The sequence below is a fragment of the Cherax quadricarinatus genome, chromosome 76, assembly GCF_038502225.1.
Source record: "Cherax quadricarinatus isolate ZL_2023a chromosome 76, ASM3850222v1, whole genome shotgun sequence".
NCBI classification, from domain to species: Eukaryota; Metazoa; Arthropoda; class Malacostraca; order Decapoda; family Parastacidae; genus Cherax; species Cherax quadricarinatus.
Window position 1 is genome coordinate 12,972,886 of NC_091367.1, and position 11,683 is coordinate 12,984,568.

The window sequence follows — 11,683 nt, forward strand, 5'->3', positions numbered from 1 at the left end:
ACAGCTGTGGACTTGGGTCCACGCTCGGACAGCTGTGGACTTACGCCATCACTAGGACAGCTGTGGACTTAGCATCCTCGCTAGGATAGCTTTGGACTTGCGCCCTCGCTAGGATAGCTGTGGACTTGCGCCCTCGCTAGGATAGCTGTGGACTTGCGCCCTCGCTAGGATAGCTCTGGACTTGGGCCCACGGTAGAACAGCCGTGGATTTGGGTCCACGCTCGGACAGCTGTGGATTTGGGTCCACGAACGGACAGCTGTGGACTTGGGTCCACGACCGGACATCTGTGGACTTGGGTCCACGCTCGGACAGCCGTGGACTTGGGTCCACGCTCGGACAGCCGTGGACTTGGGTCCACGCTCGGACAGCCGTGGACTTTGGTCCTCGCTAGGATAGTTTTGGACTTGTGCCCTCGCTAGGATAGCTTTGGACTTGCGCCCTCGCTAGTATAGCTGTGGACTTGCGCCCTCGCTAGGATAGCTCTGGACTTGGGCCCTAGCTAGGATAGCTCTGGACTCAGGTTCAAGCACGGACAGCCGTGGACTCGGGTCCACGCTCGGACAGCCGTGGACTCGGGTCCACGCTCGGACAGCCGTGGACTTGGGTCCACTCTCGGACAGCCGTGGACTTGGGTCCACTCTCGGACAGCTCTGGACTTGGGTCCACTCTCGGACAGCTGTGGACTTGGGTCCACTCTCGGACAGCTGTGGACTTGGGTCCACTCTCGGACAGCTGTGGACTTGGGTCCACTCTCGGACAGCTGTGGACTTGGGTCCACTCTCGGACAGCTGTGGACTTGGGTCCACTCTCGGACAGCTGTGGACTTGGGTCCACTCTCGGACAGCTGTGGACTTGGGTCCACTCTCGGACAGCTGTGGACTTGGGTCCACTCTCGGACAGCTGTGGACTTGGGTCCACTCTCGGACAGCTGTGGACTTGGGTCCACTCTCGGACAGCTGTGGACTTGGGTCCACTCTCGGACAGCTGTGGACTTGGGTCCACTCTCGGACAGCTGTGGACTTGGGTCCACTCTCGGACAGCTGTGGACTTGCGCCCTCGCTAGGATAGCTCTGGACTTGCGCCCTCGCTAGGATAGCTCTGGACTTGCGCCCTCGCTAGGATAGCTCTGGACTTGCGCCCTCGCTAGGATAGCTCTGGACTTGCGCCCTCGCTAGGATAGCTCTGGACTTGCGCCCTCGCTAGGATAGCTCTGGACTTGCGCCCTCGCTAGGATAGCTCTGGACTTGCGCCCTCGCTAGGATAGCTCTGGACTTGCGCCCTCGCTAGGATAGCTCTGGACTTGCGCCCTCGCTAGGATAGCTCTGGACTTGCGCCCTCGCTAGGATAGCTCTGGACTTGCGCCCTCGCTAGGATAGCTCTGGACTTGCGCCCTCACTAGGATAGCTCTGGACTTGCGCCCTCGCTAGGATAGCTCTGGACTTGCGCCCTCGCTAGGATAGCTCTGGACTTGCGCCCTCGCTAGGATAGCTCTGGACTTGCGCCCTCGCTAGGATAGCTCTGGACTTGCGCCCTCGCTAGGATAGCTCTGGACTTGCGCCCTCGCTAGGATAGCTCTGGACTTGCGCCCTCGCTAGGATAGCTCTGGACTTGCGCCCTCGCTAGGATAGCTCTGGACTTGCGCCCTCGCTAGGATACCTCTGGACTTGCGCCCTCGCTAGGATACCTCTGGACTTGCGCCCTCGCTAGGATACCTCTGGACTTAGGTCCAAGCACGGACAGCCGTGGATTTGGGTCCACACTCTTGACAACTGTGGATTTGGGTCCACGCGCGGACAGCTGTGGACTTGGGTCCACGCTCGGACAGCTGTGGACTTGGGTCCACGCTCGGACAGCTGTGGACTTGGGTCCACGCTCGGACAGCTGTGGACTTGGGTCCACGACCGGACAGCTATGGACTTGCACCCTCGCTAGGATAGCTGTGGACTTGCATCCTCGCTAGGATAGCTTTGGGCTTGCTCGCTCACTAGGATAGCTGTGGACTTGCGCCCTCGCTAGGATAGCTTTAGACTTGCGCCCTCGCTAGGATAGCTTTGGACTTGCGCCCTCGCTAGGATAGCTGTGGACTTGCGCCCTCGCTAGGATAGCTGTGGACTTGCGCCCTCGCTAGGATAGCTCTGGACTTGGGCCCTCGCTAGGATAGCTCTGGACTTACGTCCAAGCTCGGACGGCCGTGGATATGGGTCCACACTCTGACAACTGTGGATTTGGGTCCAGGCTCGGACAGGTGTGCACTTAGGTCCACTCTCGGACAGCTGTGGACTTGGGTCCACGCTCGGACAGCTGTGGACTTGGGTCCACGCTTGGACAGCTGTGGACTTGGGTCCACGCTTGGACAGCTGTGGACTTGGGTCCACTCGGACAGCTGTGGACTTGGGTCCACTCTCGGACAGCTGTGGACTTGGGTCCACTCTCGGACAGCTGTGGACTTGGGCCCTCGCTAGGATAGCTTTGGACTTGCGCCCTCGCTAGGATAGCTGTGGACTTGCGCCCTCGCTAGGATAGCTGTGGATTTGGGCCCTCGCTAGAATAGCTGTGGACTTGGGCCCACGCTAGAACAGCCGTGGATGTGGGTCCACTCTCGGACAGCCGTGGACTTGGGTCCACTCTCGGACAGCCGTGGACTTGGGTCCACTCTCGGACAGCCGTGGACTTGGGTCCACTCTCGGACAGCCGTGGACTTGGGTCCACTCTCGGACAGCCGTGGACTTGGGTCCACTCTCGGACAGCCGTGGACTTGGGTCCACTCTCGGACAGCCGTGGACTTGGGTCCACTCTTGGACAGCCGTGGACTTGGGTCCACTCTCGGACAGCCGTGGACTTGGGTCCACTCTCGGACAGCCGTGGACTTGGGTCCACTCTCGGACAGCCGTGGACTTGGGTCCACTCTCGGACAGCCGTGGACTTGTGCATTCGCTAGGATAGCTGTGGACTTGCGCCCTCACTAGGATAGCTTTGAACTTGCACCCTCGCTGGGATAGCTGTGGACTTGGGTCCTCGCTAGAATAGCCGTGGACTTGGGCCCACGCTAGAACAGCCGTGGATTTGGGTCCTCGCTTGGACAGCCGTGGATCTGGGTCCGCTCTCGGACAGCCGTGGACCTGGGTTCGCTCTCGGACAGCCGTGGACCTGGGTCCATGCTCGGACAGCTGTGGATTTGGGTCCACGCTCGGACAGCTGTGGACTAGGGTCCATCCTCCAACACCAGTGGACTAGGGTCCATCCTACAACACCAGTGGACCAGGGTCCATCCTCCAACACCAGTGGACTAAGGTCCATCCTCCAACACCAGTGGACTAGGGTCCATCCTCCAACACCAGTGGACTAGGGTCCATCCTCCAACACCAGTGGACCAGGGTCCATCCTCCAACACCAGTGGACCAGGGTCCATCCTCCAACACCAGTGGACTAGGGTTCATCCTCCAACACCAGTGGACCAGGGTCCATCCTCCAACACCAGTGGACCAGGGTCCATCCTCCAACACCAGTGGACCAGGGTCCATCCTCCAACACCAGTGGACCAGGGTCCATCCTCCAACACCAGTGGACTAGGGTCCATCCTCCAACACCAGTGGACTAGGGTCCTTCCTCCAACACCAGTGGACTAGGGTCCTTCCTCCAACACCAGGGTCCATCCTCCAACACCAGTGGACCAGGGTCCATCCTCCAACACCAGTGGACCAGAGTCCATCCTCCAACACCAGTGGACCAGGGTCCATCCTCCAACACCAGTGGACCAGAGTCCATCCTCCAACACCAGTGGACCAGGGTCCATCCTCCATCACCAGTGGACCAGGGTCCATCCTCCAACACCAGTGGACCAGCGTCCATCCTCCAACACCAGTGGACTAGGGTACATCCTCCAACACCAGTGGACTAGGATCCATCCTCCAACACCAGTGGACCAGGGTCCATCCTCCAACACCAGTGGACCAGGGTCCATCCTCCAACACCAGTGGACTAGGGTCCATCCTCCAACACCAGTGGACTAGGGTCCATCCTCCAACACCAGTGGACCAGGGTCCATCCTCCAACACCAGTGGACCAGGGTCCTTCCTCCAACACCAGTGGACTAGGGTCCTTCCTCCAACACCAGTGGACAAGGTCCATCCTCCAACACCAGTCCATCCTCAGTGGACTAAGGGTCCATCCTCCAACACCAGTGGACTAGGGTCCATCCTCCAACACCAGTGGACCAGGGTCCATCCTCCAACACCAGTGGACCAGGGTCCTTCCTCCAACACCAGTGGACTAGGGTCCTTCCTCCAACACCAGTGGACTAGGGTCCTTCCTCCAACACCAGTGGACTAGGGTCCATCCTCCAACACCAGTGGACCAGGGTCCATCCTCCAACACCAGTGGACTAGGGTCCATCCTCCAACACCAGTGGACCAGGGTCCATCCTCCAACACTAGTGGACTAGGGTCCTTCCTCCAACACCAGTGGACTAGGGTCCTTCCTCCAACACCAGTGGACTAGGGTCCTTCCTCCAACACCAGTGGACTAGGGTCCTTCCTCCAACACCAGTGGACCAGGGTCCATCCTCCAACACCAGTGGACCAGGGTCCATCCTCCAACACCAGTGGACTAGGGTCCTTCCTCCAACACCAGTGGACTAGGGTCCTTCCTCCAACACCAGTGGACTAGGGTCCTTCCTCCAACACCAATGGACTAGGGTCCTTCCTCCAACACCAGTGGACCAGGGTCCATCCTCCAACACCAGTGGACCAGGGTCCATCCTCCAACACCAGTGGACCAGGGTCCATCCTCCAACACCAGTGGACCAGGGTCCATCCTCCAACACCAGTGGACCAGGGTCCATCCTCCAACACCAGTGGACTAGGATCCTTCCTCCAACACCAGTGGACTAGGGTCCTTCCTCCAACACCAGTGGACTAGGGTCCTTCCTCCAACACCAGTGGACTAGGGTCCATCCTCCAACACCAGTGGACTAGGGTCCTTCCTCCAACACCAGTGGACTAGGGTCCATCCTCCAACCAGTGGACTAGGGTCCATCCTCCAACACCAGTGGACCAGGGTCCATCCTCCAACACCAGTGGACTAGGGTCCATCCTCCAACACCAGTGGACCAGGGTCCATCCTCCAACACTAGTGGACCAGGGTCCATCCTCCAACACCAGTGGACTAGGGTCCATCCTCCAACACCAGTGGACTAGGGTCCATCCTCCAACACCAGTGGGCCAGGGTCCATCCTCCAACACCAGTGGACCAGGGTCCATCCTCCAACACCAGTGGACTAGGGTCCATCCTCCAACACCAGTGGACTAGGGTCCTTCCTCCAACACCAGTGGACTAGGGTCCTTCCTCCAACACCAGTGGACCAGGGTCCATCCTCCAACACCAGTGGACTAGGGTCCATCCTCCAACACCAGTGGACCAGGGTCCATCCTCCAACACCAGTGGACCAGGGTCCATCCTCCAACACCAGTGGACTAGGGTCCTTCCTCCAACACCAGTGGACTAGGGTCCATCCTCCAACACCAGTGGACTAGGGTACATCCTCCAACACCAGTGGACCAGGGTCCATCCTCCAACACCAGTGGACTAGGGTCCATCCTCCAACACCAGTGGACCAGGATCCATCCTCCAACACCAGTGGACTAGGGTCCATCCTCCAACACCAGTGGACTAGGGTCCATCCTCCAACACCAGTGGACTAGGGTCCATCCTCCAACACCAGTGGACCAGGGTCCATCCTCCAACACCAGTGGACCAGGGTCCATCCTCCAACACCAGTGGACCAGGGTCCATCCTCCAACACCAGTGGACTAGGGTCCATCCTCCAACACCAGTGGACTAGGGTCCTTCCTCCAACACCAGTGGACTAGGGTCCTTCCTCCAACACCAGTGGACTAGGGTCCATCCTCCAACACCAGTGGACCAGGGTCCATCCTCCAACACCAGTGGACTAGGGTCCTTCCTCCAACAGTGGACTAGGGTCCTTCCTCCAACACCAGTGGACTAGGGTCCTTCCTCCAACACCAGTGGACTAGGGTCCTTCCTCCAACACCAGTGGACTAGGGTCCTTCCTCCAACACCAGTGGACTAGGGTCCATCCTCCAACACTAGTGGACTAGGGTCCTTCCTCCAACAGTAGTGGACTAGGGTCCTTCCTCCAACACCAGTGGACTAGGGTCCATCCTCCAACATCAGTGGACCAGGGTCCATCCTCCAACACCAGTGGACTAGGGTCCATCCTCCAACACCAGTGGACTAGGGTCCATCCTCCAACACCAGTGGACTAGGGTCCATCCTCCAACACCAGTGGACTAGGGTCCATCCTCCAACACCAGTGGACCAGGGTCCATCCTCCAACACCAGTGGACCAGGGTCCATCCTCCAACACCAGTGGACTAGGGTCCATCCTCCAACACCAGTGGACCAGGGTCCATCCTCCAACACCAGTGGACTAGGGTCCATCCTCCAACACCAGTGGACTAGGGTCCATCCTCCAACACCAGTGGACTAGGGTCCTTCCTCCAACACCAGTGGACTAGGGTCCTTCCTCCGACACCAGTGGACTAGGGTCCTTCCTCCAACACCAGTGGACTAGGGACCATCCTCCAACACCAGTGGACCATGGTCCATCCTCCAACACCAGTGGACTAGGGTCCAGCCTCCAACACTAGTGGACCAGGGTCCATCCTCCAACACCAGTGGACTAGGGTCCATCCTCCAACACCAGTGGACTAGGGTCCATCCTCCAACACCAATGGACCAGGGTCCATCCAACACCAGTGGACCAGTGTCCATCCTCCAACACCAGTGCACCAGGGTCCATCCTCCAACACCAGTGGACCAGGGTCCTTCCTCCAACACCAGTGGACTAGGGTCCTTCCTCCAACACCAGTGGACTAGGGTCCTTCCTCCAACACCAGTGGACTAGGGTCCATCCTCCAACACCAGTGGACCAGGGTCCATCCTCCAACACCAGTGGACTAGGGTCCATCCTCCAACACCAGTGGACCAGGGTCCATCCTCCAACACCAGTGGACTAGGGTCCTTCCTCCAACACCATTGGACTAGGGTCCTTCCTCAAACACCAGTGGACTAGGGTCCTTCCTCCAACACCAGTGGACTAGGGTCCATCCTCCAACACCAGTGGACTAGGGTCCTTCCTCCAACACCAGTGGACTAGGGTCCTTCCTCCAACACCAGTGGACTAGGGTCCTTCCTCCAACACCAGTGGACTAGGGTCCATCCTCCAACACCAGTGGACTAGGGTCCTTCCTCCAACACCAGTGGACTAGGGTCCTTCCTCCAACACCAGTGGACTAGGGTCCTTCCTCCAACACCAGTGGACTAGGGTCCATCCTCCAACACCAGTGGACTAGGGTCCATCCTCCAACACCAGTGGACCAGGGTCCATCCTCCAACACCAGTGGACCAGGGTCCATCCTCCAACACCAGTGGACTAGGGTCCATCCTCCAACACCAGTGGACCAGGGTCCATCCAACACCAGTGGACTAGGGTCCATCCTCCAACACCAGTGGACTAGGGTCCATCCAACACCAGTGGACTAGGGTCCATCCTCCAACACCAGTGGACCAGGGTCCATCCTCCAACACCAGTGGACCAGGGTCCATCCTCCAACACCAGTGGACTAGGGTCCATCCTCCAACACCAGTGGACCAGGGTCCATCCAACACCAGTGGACTAGGGTCCATCCTCCAACACCAGTGGACTAGGGTCCATCCAACACCAGTGGACTAGGGTCCTTCCTCCAACACCAGTGGACTAGGGTCCATCCTCCAACACCAGTGGACTAGGGTCCATCCTCAAACACCAGTGGACTAGGGTCCTTCCTCCAACACCAGTGGACCAGGGTCCATCCTCCAACACCAGTGGACTAGGGTCCATCCTCCAACACCAGTGGACTAGGGTCCTTCCTCCAACACCAGTGGACCAGGGTCTATCCTCCAACACCAGTGGACTAGGGTCCATCCTCCAACACCAGTGGACCAGGGTCCATCCTCCAACACTAGTGCACCAGGGTCCATCCTCCAACACCAGTGGACTAGGGTCCTTCCTCCAACACCAGTGGACTAGGGTCCTTCCTCCAACACCAGTGGACCAGGGTCCATCCTCCAACACCAGTGGACCAGGGTCCATCCTCCAACACCAGTGGACTAGGGTCCATCCTCCAACACCAGTGGACCAGGGTCCATCCTCCAACACCAGTGGACTAGGGTCCATCCTCCAACACCAGTGGACCAGGGTCCATCCTCCAACACCAGTGGACCAGGGTCCATCCTCCAACACCAGTGGACCAGGGTCCATCCTCCAACACCAGTGGACCAGGGTCCATCCTCCAACACCAGTGGACCAGGGTCCATCCTCCAACACCAGTGGACCAGGGTCCATCCTCCAACACCAGTGGACTAGGGTCCATCCTCCAACACCAGTGGACCAGGGTCCATCCTCCAACACCAGTGGACCAGGGTCCATCCTCCAACACCAGTGGACCAGGGTCCATCCTCCAACACCAGTGGACTAGGGTCCTTCCTCCAACACCAGTGGACTAGGGTCCATCCTCCAACACTAGTGGACTAGGGTCCTTCCTCCAACACCAGTGGACTAGGGTCCTTCCTCCAACACCAGTGGACTAGGGTCCATCCTCCAACATCAGTGGACCAGGGTCCATCCTCCAACACCAGTGGACTAGGGTCCATCCTCCAACACCAGTGGACTAGGGTCCATCCTCCAACACCAGTGGACTAGGGTCCATCCTCCAACACCAGTGGACCAGGGTCCATCCTCCAACACCAGTGGACCAGGGTCCATCCTCCAACACCAGTGGACCAGGGTCCATCCTCCAACACCAGTGGACTAGGGTCCATCCTCCAACACCAGTGGACTAGGGTCCTTCCTCCAACACCAGTGGACCAGGGTCCATCTTCCAACACCAGTGGACTAGGGTCCTTCCTCCAACAGTGGACTAGGGTCCTTCCTCCAACACCAGTGGACTAGGGTCCTTCCTCCAACACCAGTGGACTAGGGTCCTTCCAACACCAGTGGACTAGGGTCCATCCTCCAACACCAGTGGACTAGGGTCCTTCCTCCAACACCAGTGGACTAGGGTCCATCCTCCAACACTAGTGGACTAGGGTCCTTCCTCCAAAAGTAGTGGACTAGGGGCCTTCCTCCAACACCAGTGGACTAGGGTCCATCCTCCAACATCAGTGGACCAGGGTCCATCCTCCAACACCAGTGGACTAGGGTCCATCCTCCAACACCAGTGGACTAGGGTCCGTCCTCCAACACCAGTGGACCAGGGTCCATCCTCCAACACCAGTGGACTAGGGTCCTTCCTCCAACACCAGTGGACTAGGGTCCTTCCTCCAACACCAGTGGACTAGGGTCCATCCTCCAACACTAGTGGACTAGGGTCCTTCCTCCAACACCAGTGGACTAGGGTCCTTCCTCCAACACCAGTGGACTAGGGTCCATCCTCCAACATCAGTGGACCAGGGTCCATCCTCCAACATCAGTGGACCAGGGTCCATCCTCCAACACCAGTGGACTAATGTCCATCCTCCAACACCAGTGGACTAGGGTCCATCCTCCAACACCAGTGGACTAGGGTCCATCCTCCAACACCAGTGGACTAGGGTCCATCCTCCAACACCAGTGGACCAGGGTCCATCCTCCAACACCAGTGGACCAGGGTCCATCCTCCAACACCAGTGGACTAGGGTCCATCCTCCAACACCAGTGGACTAGGGTCCTTCCTCCAACACCAGTGGACTAGGGTCCTTCCTCCAACACCAGTGGACCAGGGTCCATCCTCCAACACCAGTGGACTAGGGTCCTTCCTCCAACAGTGGACTAGGGTCCTTCCTCCAACACCAGTGGACTAGGGTCCTTCCTCCAACACCAGTGGACTAGGGTCCTTCCTCCAACACCAGTGGACTAGGGTCCATCCTCCAACACCAGTGGACTAGGGTCCTTCCTCCAACACCAGTGGACTAGGGTCCTTCCTCCAACACCAGTGGACTAGGGTCCATCCTCCAACACTAGTGGACTAGGGTCCTTCCTCCAACACCAGTGGACTAGGGTCCATCCTCCAACATCAGTGGACCAGGGTCCATCCTCCAACACCAGTGGACTAGGGTCCATCCTCCAACACCAGTGGACTAGGGTCCATCCTCCAACACCAGTGGACCAGGGTCCATCCTCCAACACCAGTGGACTAGGGTCCATCCTCCAACATCAGTGGACCAGGGTCCATCCTCCAACACCAGTGGACTAGGGTCCATCCTCCAACACCAGTGGACTAGGGTCCATCCTCCACCACCAGTGGACCAGGGTCCATCCTCCAACACCAGTGGACTAGGGTCCATCCTCCAACACCAGTGGACCAGGGTCCATCCTCCAACACCAGTGGACTAAGGTCCTTCCTCCAACACCAGTGGACTAGGGTCCTTCCTCCAACACCAGTGAACTAGGGTCCTTCCTCCAACACCAGTGGACTAGGGACCATCCTCCAACACCAGTGGACCAGGGTCCATCCTCCAACACCAGTGGACTAGGGTCCAGCCTCGAACACTAGTGGACCAGGGTCCATCCTCCAACACCAGTGGACTAGGGTCCATCCTCCAACACCAGTGGACTAGGGTCCATCCTCCAACACCAGTGGACCAGGGTCCATCCAACACCAGTGGACCAGGGTCCATCCTCCAGCACCAGTGGACCAGGGTCCATCCTCCAACACCAGTGGACTAGGGTCCATCCTCCAACACCAGTGGACTAGGGTCCATCCTCCAACACCATTCCTAATTTCATAACAAAGCCGGTATAAAACTAGTTTCATAACATTCTAGCTACATTCCTGGTTCTGTAACATACTAGATACATTCCTAGTTTCATAATATAATAGGTACATTCCTACTAGTTTCACAAGACAAGGTTCACTTTTAGTTTCACAATAGACTAGGTTCACTCCTAGTTACAAGACTAGGTTCACTCCATTTCACAAGTGCATTCAATGATTTCACAATAATTCTTTTATAAATGACAAACTGGTGTGCCTCTGGCTTGACATTAAACTGCACTCCTGGCTTGACATTAAACTGCACTCCTGGCTTGACATTAAACTGCACTCCTGGCTTGACATTAAACTGCACTCCTGGCTTGACATTAAACTGCACTCCTGGCTTTTCAGCAAGTAATCTTGTACAAAACACTACAAAATATTTTTCTATTCCGCACAATCTTGCACTGCAGCTTAGCAACCGCAAATGTTGAATAAGCATGTTGAACGTTCCAGCCCATAAAACTGAACTCCATGAAAAATATATCTGAAGCATTAGATGTACGTCTTTATACAACTAGGTAACTCTTCCGCCTCATGATAGACAAGAGTATCGAGCCTTCACCACTTCCCACATTTAATATTTTAAACACAAACTGATACAATAATTTAGGAATTACCATTAAAGTTACAACACGTACGAATTTCAAACAGGAAGTAGGCTAAACTTGTTAAAAAGAGATCAGCGAGTCAATTGCTCCATCATTGCGTATAAAAAAATACCTAGTTTTGGTAGCCTCATGCACCATGTACATTGAAAATACTTCTAAAATTCTGTATTTGCATTTAAAAAACTTACCTGGAGTTAACTCTGTCAAGATGCCATTGA

General features: G+C 57.0%; 1 protein-coding gene across 7 annotated transcripts in view; it reads left to right on the top strand.

The window, feature by feature from the left end:
* The window catches only part of LOC128703690 (serine-rich adhesin for platelets-like), a 616,714-nt gene that overhangs the window by 222,626 nt on the left and 382,405 nt on the right, over positions 1–11,683 (top strand). The window lies entirely within an intron of this gene.